Source organism: Culex quinquefasciatus, chromosome 1 (genome assembly GCF_015732765.1).
Source record: "Culex quinquefasciatus strain JHB chromosome 1, VPISU_Cqui_1.0_pri_paternal, whole genome shotgun sequence".
Classification (NCBI taxonomy): domain Eukaryota; kingdom Metazoa; phylum Arthropoda; class Insecta; order Diptera; family Culicidae; genus Culex; species Culex quinquefasciatus.
In genome coordinates, this window is record NC_051861.1 from 38485051 (window position 1) to 38500616 (window position 15566).

The following is a 15566-nucleotide window of genomic DNA, read 5'->3' on the forward strand; positions in this document are numbered from 1 at the left end:
AGTATTCGCACATATCACATAATCTAGAATTGATATCTGATCCATTATTTGAACATTTTTACATGATCTTTTGATTGGTGTTTTGACATAAGAGCAATTCTCTACGAAATCGGTCTTTTTGCCTTCCTCACCTCACTGAGGCAAGGCTATAAAATCACTCGAAAAATGAACTTCTTAAATACACCTCTTAGATATACCTTCACGTATACCTATCGACTCAGAATCAAATTCTGAACAAATGTCTGTGGGGATGTGTGTAGACATGATTTTTTTTCCACACGATTATCTCAGAACTGGCTGAACCGATTTTGGCCGGATTCGCCTTATTTTGTTCCTTTTGGGGTCCCCTAAGACCCTATTAAATTTTATTCTGTTTAGTGAAGTACTTTTAATGTTATGCCATGAAAAAGTTTTTTGTAGCTACTAAAAAGGGTGATTTTTGCCTAACCTCCAAGGCCGGGTCTTTTTGCTTACGCGCGAGAGTCGCGCAGCATGCATATCGCCCGGTTGCCACATTGCTTAAGCAGTGTCTGCATCTCTTCTGAAAAAAGTCTGTATTAATTATGTTGCTGAATACATCATTTTGTCTCAACAAAGATTTACACGAACTTTTTACTAAAATATACAACTCATAAGATATTTTTTACTAAGACAGCATGCAATTCCATCGTGCACCTAATGTTGGCATATCAGCACTTTTAAATTCAATTACAGCCCCCTCCTTTCTCCTTTATTTTGTATATTTGGTTAAAAAAGAATTGAAAATTGCTGTTCTGGCAAAAACAATAATTATAAAAATTGAATAAAAACACAAATAAAAAAATAAATAAAAAAATAATATCAAAAATAAAAAAACTCTAAAATTAATTTGAAAATACAACCTAAAATACAACATGAATGTGAGGAAGGCATCAACCATCTTAAGGTGGATTAAGCAACGAATTTTAATTTTTGTATTTTTTAATCCGGCTGAAACTTTTTTGGTGCTTTTGGTATGACCAAAGAAACGATTTTGCATCATTAGTTTGTCCCTGGGTGCTGAAAAGACAGAATGCGTAACGTGATTTTCGAAAGCTCCCCACTGCTCCCCACTAATACAACTGCACTACAGCTGTAAACATAAACAAAGTAGAAGGCCATGTTCAAGCTCAAGCGTGACATATTTTTTGCTGCTGAAGTGAATTATTATAAAACATTTTGGATCTGTTGATGTTGATGTTTTCGATGAAAAATTAAGTGCTTCGCACTTTTTTTTTCATAGACTAAACGATGGGCGACCAAAAGAGGCCTTTTTTTGTTTTCCACGTGATGAAAAATTGTGTCAAAAGTGGGTGGAATTTCGTGAATCAGAAGAGCAACCGAATGGAAGTTCCGAGATTATGTATCTTTGATGTGTAGTGATAATATCGGAGTAAGATTATCCAATATTAGTTGGAAAGTACTATTCATAGTTATTGATAATTCGTCGCTAACATTTAAAAGAGCGTCATAAAATAGGTTTTGCGTGGGACAAAGCGATTATAAAATTTTAGCGACGAATTATGCCAATCTCAATTTCAACCCTCTTATTAGATGTTTTGACTTCGAATACCTCAATAGCCATCGATTTTTTTTTATTCCTGACTAAATAAATTATAGATCGATCACAATACTTGCCACTTCTTGGTATAATTATGCGAACAGTAAATTGGTTCCGCTTTGACAGTTCTAAATTGAGGCCGCTTTGCGGACAACTATTCTGCACCCAGGTTTGTCCATATAATTTTCCATACCAATTTGGCAACTGGTCATACAAATATGATGTATGAAAATTCAAAAATCTGTATCTTTTGAAGGAATTTTTTGATCGATTTGGTGTCTTCGGCAAAGTTGTAGGTATGGATATAGACTAAACTGAAAAAAATGATACACGGTAAATTTTTTTGGTGATGTTTTAATTAACTTTTTGTCATTAAAACTTGATTTGCAAAAAAAGACTATTTTATTTTTTTTGTTTTTTTATATGTTTTAGGGGACATACAATAACATTTTTTTTTTGAAATTTCCAGGTTGTACAAAAAATCTTTGACCGAGTTATGAATTTTTGAATCAATACTGATTTTTTTCAAAAAATCGAAAAATTGGTCGCAAAAAATTGTTTAACTTCATTTTTCGATGTGAAATCAAATTTGGAATCAAAAGTACTTTAGTGAAATTTTGATAACGCGCACCGTTTTGAAGTGAAGGCCATTTACAGGTAACTTTTTGGAAAATAGTCGCATTTTTCATTTTTTTAATTAGTGCACATGTTTGCCCACTTTTGAAAAAAATATTTTTGAAGAGCTAGGAAAATTCTCTATATTTTGCTATATTGAACTTTGTTGATACGACCCTTATGGTACGTTCGTTTGAGGGCTAGTTCCGCACTGAGTGCCGCACTCAGGGCTGTCAAAGTGTTTGTTTGAAGAAACTCGCACTAGTTCCGCACGAGTTTCGCCGCCATCTTGGAACTGAAACTCTATAGAGTGCCGCACTCGATATTTTTTCAGTTTCATGCGAGTCCCATGCACACTTAAAAAGAATGTTCGTGTGAACCAAAACTGGCACCGACGAGTGTGGCACTCAGTGCCGCACTGGCTGTTCAATCGAACGTACCATTGCTGAGATATTGCCATACAAAGCTTTAAACACAAAAAAAATGATGTTTTCCAAGTCTCACAGAAACAACCCACCATTTGCTAATGTCGATAAATATCTCGGCAACTAATGGTCCGATTTACAATATTTAAATATGAAACATTCGTGAAATATTCCGAACTGTTCGAAAAATATAGTTTCAAAAATTTAAAATCAAGACTAACATTTCAAACGGGCCAAACATTCAAATAACGCCTTTTTGAAATGTTAGTCTTGATTTTAAATTTTTGAAATTTTGAAATTTTTGGCAGCGACCATTGCCTACCGACAGCGACCACGCTGGCGAACGATCGCCCCCATCCAGGAAGGAACGCTGAGTTTTCCGCTGGAACCGTAAGCTGTTCAGCTGCAGGAACGGCTGCGCTCGTACTTCGCTGATGAGGGTGGGACGCTGCTGCTTTCTTCTTCCTCTTTTCCTGCTCCTCGAGGTAGGTCTTGTGCGCGACGCATCCACGGTAGTTGCTGGTATGGTTGCCTCCACAGTTGGCGCACTTAATGCGCGCCTGGGTTTGCTCTGCCTTGTCCCCCAAGTCCGCCTTGCACGGCAGTGCACACGCCTCAGAGAGGTGTGATTCACCGAAATTAACACAGCGGGGCGGGAGGTTGCAGTTCCGCGAGCCGTGGCAACGGCTCTGGCAACGATGACATTGTGCTGCGTCCGACGGGTTCTTTGAGTAGAACCGCCAGTTTACCCAAAAACTTTTATGTCACGCAGCGTTATTCCAGCACCCGAGAGGTCCTTCTTGAGGTCGGAGATCGGGCGGTATAAAAATTATATGAATGAACTAATGCTGCAAAATGGCTTCTTTGGGCATACCGAAGGCACCAAAAAAGTTTCAGCCGGATTTAAAAATACAATGTTATATATATATTATTATGTGTGTGTGTAACCAATCCAATATCCGTAGGCCGGCTACGAAATTATGGGAAAGTATAATTTGTATCAGACTTGATTTATGCTGATACAGCTTATCGCTAAACATAGAAGCAAAAACCAGAAGGGTTCTCGATCTATCTTTAAACTTCCAATCCCATAAGGCAAAAAGGGATCAGCGTGTATATAATGATCAAAAAGGCATGTGTGGTAATTTGGTTGATTGGTTTGGTCCCACCGGATTTGAAGGTGTTGCTGTCGCTTGTCAGGTTCCTGATGGAGTTGTAGTAGTGGCATCCAAGGCTTGTGCCCCCGAGCGTGGTATAGAGTTATCTAAGGCCGATCTCACGCACACTAGCACACCATTTGTTTTGCTGGCCGGTACAAAATTTAACCTCAATCCTTTTCGTGTACGTACACGCAATACATGCGCACGTAGATAACTCTATGATTGTCGTGTTTCGAAATAATCCCATAGTTGTCCACCTCCGCAGCTCCGCTCACAAGTTTCCGTTTCGTAATTCTACTTTTATATTCACAAATTTTCACTTCGCTTCTTTCACCTTCTGTCGTCGATTTTTGTTTACTAGGATTTGAATTGTCATTTAGCTTACACTCAAAAATAAAGTTACCGGTTGAAAGGGTTATATGTATCCTTTTAAACGGTACTCGAGGTTTACCCTTTGCAAAAGGATACATTTTATCCTTTTAAAAGGGTTAAAACTATCCTTTGAATTCACCTCGCTGGCTTTACCCTTTCAAAAGGGTACTTTCCTTGGCTGCAAACGATGCCAGCACCGCCCTGCATTTAAAAACGGGAACTTTTTCGTGGACTTGTCAAATCTTGTGCGTGTCATCGCGTCCGCGTGTCAACTTTTTCGGTTTGCCGGAACTGTTCCGGACTAAGTCCGCCAGAATTCTGTTCTACCTCGTCCGTTTCTTGGCCGTGGCAGAATGACGAACAAAACGCTGGCAGCATCACGTCGGTGTTTGTGCCACCGATTGCTTCCATCCCGCTGGACCGGCTACTTCCGAAGGTTTCTTCGTCCATCATCTCCGGACGAACAATCGGCACCTAGAAGGTTCAGCCAGCGCTGGACATGGTACCCGGAAAGGACAAATGAAGTTAGCAAGCACCGCTGCTATGTAAGTTTTACATTATGAAAATTTTCAAAAACTTTAATTTTCTGTTTATTTTCTTTCCCGCAAACACGACAAACCGGATCAGACAAGCGAACCTGTCCCAAGTGCAGCTCGGTTTCTTTAACGAATGGCTGTCGTTGCTCAGAAACCAATTCCTGCCGCTGAACGTCTAACGTGATTCGTAATGTATAGTTTAGTGAAAATCGTGTGGAATTTAAAAAATATATTCGAAATAAATTCTAATAAAACTATTTTTAATGATGAAACTTCTGATTTTATAGTGATAATCAAAGAAAAACCAACAGATGGCGCCACTGTATCAAATAATTAATTATGACCCATAGATGTCGCTAGTGAGCGCCCCGCTCCATGACCAGTATCCTTTTAAAGGGTACTGCGCCAGTACCCTTTTGAAGGGTTTCGCCCACGTACCCTTTCAAAAGGGTGACGACGGGTAAAGTTGAAAAAAGGATAGAAAGTACCCTTTTAAGGGTTAATTTGATTTTGAGTGTAGAGGCCAACTGGGCGCTCGCACGGCTTGAAGTTAGCCCTAGAGATCCTAAATAGGGAGACTGGTCGAAGTGAATTTGACGTACCCAAACAGACACGAGTTTGACGTATCCAAACGAGCATTTGCCTTTACGCCCAGCAAAACTTATCAGTGTTGCCAAGCTCAAAACATACGTTGCCAGATCGATTTAGCCAGCTTAGACCAGTCTCCCTATTTAGGGTCTCTAGTTAGCCCCTGTCATTCGACATAGCCGTCGACAAAAGGAAACATTTTTTTGAGACCAGGAAGAAGAAGAAGTCTTCTACATAATAATGCGAAGCCGAATTAAGCAATAATTACAGCTTAAATGACCAAACTCCATACAAAAGCGCAAAAGGGCACTTCAAGCTTTCTTTTGATATCGCACTCGCGCCCGAAAAATCAAAAAAACACACCAAAAAACGTAAAAATATATCAGAGTGACAGAACAGTAAACCGGCACTTTTCACAGACAAGTCGACCTCCCTTCAGCCGGATTTAAAAATACAAAAGTTAAAATTAAAGAAAAAAGACCGATTCCGTAGAGAACTGCTCACATACTGTATTTGGCCATTTCCCGGGACCCGGGTTTTTTTTTCAACTTTCTTTTCTTATCTTTTTTATAAGTTTATTTTTTTAGGCCACCTTACTGTGATTTTATTGCATTTTTCATCAAAAAACCTTCAGAGGGTCCACTAATGGATAATATACCATATTTCAGAGAAAAATTCAAAAAGGTGTAGGAGGCGGCGTTGGCTGTTACAACGTATAGAGGAGAAAAGCAACTCGCGACAAAATTTTGAGGCTAGGAATTTTAACAGGTATGATATCCATAGACAAATCCAGCGAAAGCTCAACGCTGCTTTTTGATGGTGAGAGATTTGACAGCTCCCATACTAAATGTCTTGATTTTCATACTTTTTGTTAATTTTCTTCTAAAATAAAATACTTAACATATGAAAACTATATATTTTTGGTGCCCAAAATTCCTGCTGAATCGAATGGTGTACTTATCTCAATTGCAAATTTTTCGAACAGTTTTTATTTTAATAATATTCTAGGCACATTTTGTGCACCTAATCAATCAATACTTTTATCATACATAATCAATTTATTGCTTAAAAATTGAGTTTTCCTAACTCGCATATTCAAATACATGGAAGCTGTCATTTCTAACACCATTGGCCACCTAGTGGCCATTTCAAACTGGATACGTCTATAAAGTATTCGCCTCCTTTTCTCTCCAACATAAAAACTGGGGACGAGGTATCTGTCAAACTAGGCCAAACTATTAAAGTCACTCACAAAATGAACTTTGAGTGACTTGAGTTCATTTTTGACGTCACAATTTTCTCCTCTATTAAAGTCACTCACAAAATGAACTTTGAGTGACTTGAGTTCATTTCTGACGTCACAATTTTCTCCTCTATTGCAAACTATCCAGAGAGTTGGACTTTTCTTTCAATTCATAGGGACAGGGGGGGGAGCAGAATGGACCAAGGGGAGTAGAATGGGCCACCCTTGGTTTTTAGCTTTAGAATGGATTTAAACCAACCATAAGGTCAGGGTCTTACAAAAGACGTCAAATAACATCACCAAACCGAACACCACGTTTGAATTATTTTTTGTTTTCGAATTATGAGCAAAAATTTAGATTTCTTTACAAAACCACACAAATTCCATCGATTTTGAGGTTTTTAAACTCTTTTCTATTCCTTTAAAAACAACAAATAAACAATTTTCAAACATGTTTGTTTTATGAACGATGTTGGGAATTCACGGTGCTCAAAATACCGTTATTATGAAAAAAATATGCACTCCGAGATTTTGGGATCTATCGATTCCTTACACCATAGCGCATCTCTATGCAAAAAATAAAAATATTCGCTGATGTAGTTTTCGAGATGCAGCCCTTTTAAGATTTTTTTTTATAGATTTTCTTTGAAAAACGTTACTAAATCCACCCTTAGGTGGTTGACGCCTTCCTCACATTTAAAGGGTGCTATCCAAAATGCAAAAAGCGTATAAATAACACTTAAGTGCTTATAACTTTTGATAGGGTTGTCAGATCTTCAATGTTTTGGACGCGTTAGAAAGGTCTTTTGAATACCCATCCTACGATAGGTCGCATGAGTGATCCGGACAACGTTTCCATCAAAATATCTGAGATCCGGCCTCCAAAAAGTACATAAATAACTCTGAAGTGCTTATAACTTTTGATAGGGTTGTCAGATCTTCAATGTTTTGGACGCGTTAGAAAGGTCTTTTGAATACCCATCCTACGATAGGTCGCATGAGTGATCCGGACAACGTTTCCATCAAAATATCTGAGATCCGGCCTCCAAAAAGTACATAAATAACTCTGAAGTGCTTATAACTTTCGATAGGGTTGTCAGATCTTCAATGTTTTGGACGCGTTAGAAAGGTCTTTTGAATACCCATCCTACGATAGGTCGCATGAGTGATCCGGACAACGTTTCCATCAAAATATCTGAGATCCGGCCTCGAAAAAGTGCGTAAATAACACTTAAGTGCTTATAACTTTTGATAGGGTTGTCAGATCTTCAATGTTTTGGACGCGTTAGAAAGGTCTTTTGAATACCTATCCAACGATAGGTCGCATGAGAGATCCGGACAGCATTTTTATCAAAATATCTGAGATCCGGCCTCGAAAAAGTGCGTAAATAACACTTAAGTGCTTATAACTTTTGATAGGGTTGTCAGATCTTCAATGTTTTGGACGCGTTAGAAAGGTCTTTTGAATACCCATCCTAAGATAGGTCGCATGAGTGATCCGGACAACGTTTCCATCAAAATATCTGAGATCCGGCCTCGAAAAAGTGCGTAAATAACACTTAAGTGCTTATAACTTTTGATAGGGTTGTCAGATCTTCATTGTTTTGGACGCATTGGAAAGCTCTTTTGAATACCTATCCAACGATAGGTCGCATAAGAGATCCGGACAACGTTTTCATCAACATATCTGAGATCCGGCCTCCAAAAAGCGTATAAATAACACTTAAGTGCTTATAACTTTTGATAGATTTGTCAGATCTTCAATGTCTTGGACGCGTTGGAAAGATCTTTTAAATACCATTCTGAAAATGTATACCATGATGGGTTTTCTTAGAAAAACCACCCTTTTTACAATCTTCCGGACTTTTGCTAAAATCGTTTTTTTAGCATAACTTTTGAAGTACTTAACTAAACTGCATAATTTTTAATAGCGACTTATGGGACCCCAAGACGGATCGAATGACGCCAAAACGGACAAAATCGGTTCAGCCAATGTCGAGATAATCGAGTGACAATTTTTTGATCAACATCCCACCACACACACAGACATTTGCTCAGAATTTGATTCTGAGTCGATAGGTATACATGAAGGTGGGTCTTGGAGGTCTAGTTGAGAAGTTCATTTTTCGAGGGATTTTATAGCCTTTCCTCAGTAACGTGAGGAAGGCAAAAATCGGAAACAACATTTTAAAATGGCTGTATCTTGAGAACTACATCAGCAAACCTTCTGAAACTTGGCCCAGGGATGCTTGACAGTCATATGAAGCAAAAAACATCATTATCTCGAAATGCATATTCTTTAAAATGTTGAAATTGTATTGTTTTTATGGATTTTCTTTTAAAAAATCGGAAATAACATTTTAAAATGGCTGTATCTCGAGAACTACATCAGAAAACCTTCTGAAACTTGGCCCAGAGATACTTGACCGTCATATGAAGCAAAAAAACATCATTATCTCGAAATGCATATTCTTTGAAATGCTAAAATTGTATTGATTGTTTTGGTTTTCTTGTTGAAAATCGGATGCAACACCATAAAAGGGCTGTATCTCGAAAACTACATCAGCGAATGTTTTTATTTTTTGCACAGAGATGCGCTCGATAGACCCCAAAATCTCGGATTGCATATTTTTTTTTCATAATAACGGTATTTTGAACACCGTCGCGGGAAGGTCCCTTGAATCATTTCTTATCACTAGGGTTAGTGAAATTTCACGATTTCGCGGACAGCGTGAAATCCGCGAAATTTGGCTTTTTCCGTGAAATCTCGTGAAATTTTATGTTTGTGTGAAAATGTAACGATTTTCCTCAAAATATGTAATCAAATTCAAAAAGGAATAAAAATAACTTTATGAAGAACTGTAGAATGAAGAGAGTGAATACCCTGGTTTAATTACTAATATAGGGTTAGTAATTTTTGACGATTTCGTGAAATTTATCAATTTTCTCAAATCCTTTTTTTTAAATAATAACAACAACTTAATAAATATTTCATCCAAAAAGACAATTTCATTAAATATTATTAGTTTTCAATTAAAATGCTTGAATATACATGTATGTCAAGTTGATACGAACCATTTGAAGAAATATTCAGTATTTGAGTTTTTTTAAACTAACTAAATTTAGTAATATTTTCATTCGCTGTGTTAAAATTTTTACTGCTATTTTATTTGAATGGTTTAGTTTTGGAAGAAATTAAAAGAAATAAGCTTTGTTTTATTGAAAATAAAATGAAGATTATTTTTTTTATGTTTGGAATCATATTTAAAAACATAACAAATTTTTCATTTGGGGCCTGTTTAATTTTAACACTATTTGTTTATTTCGGTGGATTATTCCAGTGAAAGTTACAAAATATTACTTTTTTTGTTTTGCTTTCTCATTTAGAATAAAAATTAAAATTTTGTTAAAAATGATATTATTTTTGCAAATCGTTAAATTTAGTTTTTGAAAAGTGAGCTAAAACCCTTAAAAATATGTTTAATGGGCTAAATGTCGCAGAAAATTTAAATTATTTTACTCATTTTGACCGTAGAAGATTGTTAAATCTTGCTTTGATATTAAATTCAATAAAATGTAAAATGATATAACAGAAGCAAATTAGCGAAAACATTTAAGCTTTATTAGTCGAATATTAAAAGAGCAGTTCCGTAAATGAGAATACGCGTGCCTTACATTTTGTTTCAAAATATGTGTAGAGCCCATCCCTAAACCAGGAGGATTTTCTTTTTAAAATTAGGAGAATTTTTTTGTGTCGCATTCAAAATAAGTGAGATTTTTTTTTAGTTTATTGAAGAATAATATATAATGAAGCATAAAAAGTTATTTTTGTGATTTAAACGTAGGATTTTCAGAGTCATTTGAACATTTTTGAAGTTCCGCGAAATTTGCGTGAAATTGTTGTTTTGAAATTGTGGTCCCCGTGAGATTTGCAATTTTCGAACGTGAAAAATCACTAAGCCTACTTATCACCCTTCAACGTTGTATTAGACGAAATGGCTTGTTTTGTAAGGTGACCCATTCTGGCCAGCACGCTGGAAAAGTAGGGGAAATATACCCATTTTAATCGCTCTAAGCCGTTTGACCAGTACTCATCACTTTTTGCCGTTTTCCGCTATTAAATCAACACTTTCAGATGTATCAACAATTGAAGGTTGCTTGCTCAAATAAAAGTAGCTATTTAAAACTTTGGAATAGTCAAAAACACTTTATGAAAGCTGTAATTCTTGATCATGCTTCATAATAGAAATAGGCTGAGAAAGGGTTTAGTTCCCCTAGTCGAAAAAACTTTTTTTAAGGTGAAGCCGTTGATCATTTTCGAAGAAAATTGATTATCACTATAAAATATTCTGTATTAAATTCAATTTAACGAATTTCTGCACCAAAATGAATCAGCATGTGCCGGTTGTTGCCTTCTTGAAGCCACTGAAGGTATTTTTGATCTAAAGCAATTGTGTTTCAAAATTTATATAATTTTGTGGTACAATCATTGACGTCCTAGTTGGCAATCATTGATTAATGACGATTTCCATAACTTTACAAGGAATGGGATAATCGTTACCAAAATGAATCAGCATGTGTAGGGCACTATTCTTAACAACTTGTTGAAGGAATTTTGTCAAAATATTGAAAGCGACGCAAAATTTATATCTTTGAACGAAAAATCATGACAATGATGGAAGTCTTCACGTTTAAGTGGCTCTAAATAGTTTTAATTAAAAAAAAAATCATCAACCAAGTAAACAACATTGAAGGGAACATTCCAAACCATAAGCCTACTACACTGCCTTCATAAATTTGTATGTTTTTCTATGGTTTTTATGCATTTTTCTTAGGTGAGCCATTCTGCCCCTCTCCCCTTGCCACTAAATAATAAAAAAAAACAAACAGCACAGTATGTTGTCAAATTAAACATTATCTTTATTTTGGACCAGCTTTTCTTTCGTATTTAGTTGCTTTTCTCTCTCGCATTATTTTTTTTTTGTTCTCATCAGCAGTGTTGCCATCCACATTTCCGCCGTCTTCTCGTCATTACACTAGGCAATTTATCCTAAATAACAAGAAATCATACTGTTGCACGTAGGTTCATCAACTTGCCTGTTCTCCTTTCCACTTAAGCAGCTTTCATTAACCTCTAGTAATCTTGTTTTTGTTCTTCCTTCATTACGCACTATCCCTTACCACACATTTTAAACTGATTTAAATCCGTTACATTTTTCTCTTGCAACGTTCAGAGACTCTCTGCGCGAGACGGTTTCGTTTGAAAAGCAAACGTAAAAGATTCCGTAAAAAAAGCTAAACAAAAAGAAACTTAACTTACTGACATTTGACAGAATTCTACTCTGCACTCTTTCCTTTCTCATAACTAAACTAACAGTTGGTAATCCGTGTGTGTGTGTGTGTTGTGTTTGTGTGAGGTGTTTGTGTCATCTTTTTTTTGTGTGTTTGAGTTCAAAAACGGTGACTAATTAGCTCCTTGTTTTCACGTTGCTAGAGATTGCCTTCTTTTTAATTTGTTCTTCATTTTTATCGCCCTCTTTTTTGTCCACAGAACATTTTTTATTTTCTTTTAGAAAGACTTTTGCGGGCTTGAAAAATTTGTTTTTAACTCTTTGGATTGAAGTTTTGTTCGATTTGGAAAAAGCGTTTCAATGGTGGTAATTACTGTTGTTCGTATCGCGTGAAATGGTCAATTTTAAAACTTTTGAGTTCTGCTTTGGACGAAACTTGCTATGTACACAACTTGGCTAACCTTTTTTTTTGACCTTGACTTTGCTTTTTCAAGCACTAAAATTACGCACTAAAATGTAACCCTGAACTATAGTTTTGCTTTCAACCAGATAAAAAAAAGTATGAGAAAAAAGTATTTTAAAAAACTGTCACCGCGTTTTTGATCCGTTTTCTTGTGAGTAAAAAAAAAGCACTGAAAACGAACACAACGTTTTGAGCAATTTGTCAATTTGTAAGTGTAGATGTGTGTGTGTGTGTAATTTGTGGTACTTTTTACTATACGCCTATTTTTAAACCATTTAAACCGTTTATCTTGCGCATTCTGACTTGTTTATTTGGTATGTGTGGTTTATGTGGTGAGTTTCATATTGTTTGCTGCCATTTTCTGTTGCTGATCAACACTTATTAATGTTTACTGATTTCAAACGCAATGTGGTATGTAAAAATATGGAAAATGCACGGCTTTTTTATATTTCTGGAGCATTGGTTCGCGTGTTGCAATTGAGAGATAAAAGAGAGGAAGTGCTTTAAAAATTACAGAAAATTGAGCTGAACCAGCTAGCAAAAGTGGTGAAAATTTTGGACCTAATAGGCAAAAAGCAGTTTGCCAAGAAAAAAGTGAAGAGTGACATATTTGTTGCATTATCTCTTATTTAAGAGGACAAAGTGAATTATTCTTGCCCACGAAAATGAAGATAATAACAGCACGAATCATTTTCAAGGGGCAGATTACTGCCAGTTTTAGTGAAATGCTCAATTTCGTTGAATTAAGTTTGATAGACCCAAAATAGATCCTAGGCCCGAAATAGGGACAAACACCCTAGCTCCCGGTAACATTCTAAGCTTTGAACAAACCTTTTCAAACTATCTAACTTTTCAGAAAGCTTATTTAAATACCGGGAAATAAAAATATTTTTTTGAGGTTATGTTAAGTAATTTACCTTTTCGCGCTAAAAATTCGAATAAAACATTGAACTCGAATGTGGTTTTCGGTTTGGTGATGTTATTTGACGTCTTTTATAAGCTCCTTGCATTATGGTTAGTGGCCCACGGCTTTGCCAGCAAATGTAAAGAACCTAAAAAAAACATTTAATTCTATTTCGCAAAAACATTAAAATACATTATTATTTTAAAATAACAAATACTGTAACAAATCAAACCTGAAATTTTGTCGCAAGCAAATTGACTCGTAAAATGCTTAAAACCTTTTGAAAGTGCTAAAAAACGTTGAAAGCAGTTTGAGAAATTTAAACTTAAAAAAATCTCTTCGAAAATGATATTTTACAGAATACCAATTTCCGACAATTTTGGTTTTTGGTTCCATTTCAAATTATTTGATTTTTTGCAAAAAGAAGTTATTCAACTGCGTGCAAAAAGATGGGTGTAAAATAATTGCTTTTTGAAATATTCTGCTACATTACATGCTAAACATAGTATGCGAAACCTACTTAAAAAAAAAAATAGAAAATTACAAAAAATAAAAACATGAATCAAGCATGAAAAACTAGCCCAGATTCGATAAACCAGCCTCACGATAAAGGTTAATCTCGCATTTTTATTTTTTCAATCATTGTGAAATTTGTGCCTTGTTAAAACAAAACAACTTACACTTGTATTGAATTTGGAATAGCAAAATATTTAATCTGTATAATCAATTCATTTATCAGCGACTCCATGCCTAACCAGCAGATCGAAGGTAGGTTGATTTGGCTCAAAATTTGGCTTGTTTCTTGCCCAAATTACTATGACTTGATTTTTTTTATTTGGTGACCTGGGTGGACCTATCCGAAATAGGGTGGTACGAAAAGTTGCATTTTTCCAACGATTTTCGCAATAAAAACACAAAATTATGTCTTTGAAATGGTTTAAACTAATTTTAACTCGCCACGTTGCACATGAAAGGTGATGAAAACTTTGCTTGCTGATTTGATGCTCAGGATCAAGGAGCTAACAGCTTTTCTATGTTTTTAAGGATGTTTCATGTAACATCTGAGATAATTTTCTTCATAAAAAACAGACATAAAGCGCCATGCATAAGCATCTACTCTTTTTGGATGTTTTTCGTAAAAAATTTTGAAAATTAATAGTAACATACTTTCTGCTGTGAGCTCTTTGATCTCGAGCTCCAAATCAGCAAACAATGTTTTTATTTGATCTGAAAGTGTATTCAGCAATGGTTTAGAAATTTCTTAGTATTTTTCGTTGAAAGTCGATCTGAAATTGGTTCAACAGTTCCGGAGATATGATTCTTTTATGTATTTTTTTCAAAAATGTGGTTTAGCGAAAATCATTGTACACTCAACCCTCGGTGGTTGGTCACTTTTCCGTTTGACACTTTTTTAATTTGTACCCCGTGCGTTGGTCAAAGTCAAACTAAACAGTGACGAACTGTCACCTTTTAACACGGCGCTCACGCACACTATCAAAAGAAACGTTTGATAGTGTGTGTGGACTCCGTGTAAAAGGGGTGTCAAACTAAAAAGTGACCCTGTTCGTTTAGCAACAATTGGTGTCAAACCATCGGGGTTTGAGTGCAGCCCTATTCCGGAGGGGACCACCCTAATCGCCAAACACAGAATTAAGAATCTGTTTTTTGTTTGAATCGCGGTTTTAAGAGGCAAACCAAAATGCAATTTATTTTTTCCCAACCTAAAATTGTAAAATTAGAAAAAAAGATGACTAACATTTTCCCAAAATATGATGGAATATGTTTGTGAAATCGATCGATCCGGGGAAATTTCAGCGAACTTATCTATCAAAATTGTCAAGAGTCTAGAAATCGGCCAATTTCGACCATTTTTATTTTTTGATTTGGCTTTGTGGGGGCCTTCGCTATGACGAAAGAAGCTATTTTGTGTCATTGGTTCACCCATACCAGTCTCAATACAATTTTGGCTGCTGTCCATACAAAAATGGTATGTAAATATTCAAACAGTTGTAACCTTTTAGTGAATTTTCTGATCAATTTGATGTCTTCGGCAAAGTTGTAGGTATTGTTGAGGACTATTGAGAAAAATATAGCTACATGGAATTTTTTTTTCAGATTTTTTAATCAACTTTTTTTTCACTAAAACTCAATGTACCAAAATACGTATTTTTTGATTTACGAAGTTTTTTGATATGTTTTAGGTGACAAAAATTCGCAACATTTGAGCCATAGAGAAACATGGTCAAATAATCTGCCGCCGAGTTATGAATTTCTGAAAAAATAGTGATTTTTGGAAAAAATCGAAGTTTCATGCAAAAACAAATTTGACGTTATTTTTTAATGCAAAATTGATTTTGCAATCGAAAAGTACTTTACAGATTTTTTGATAA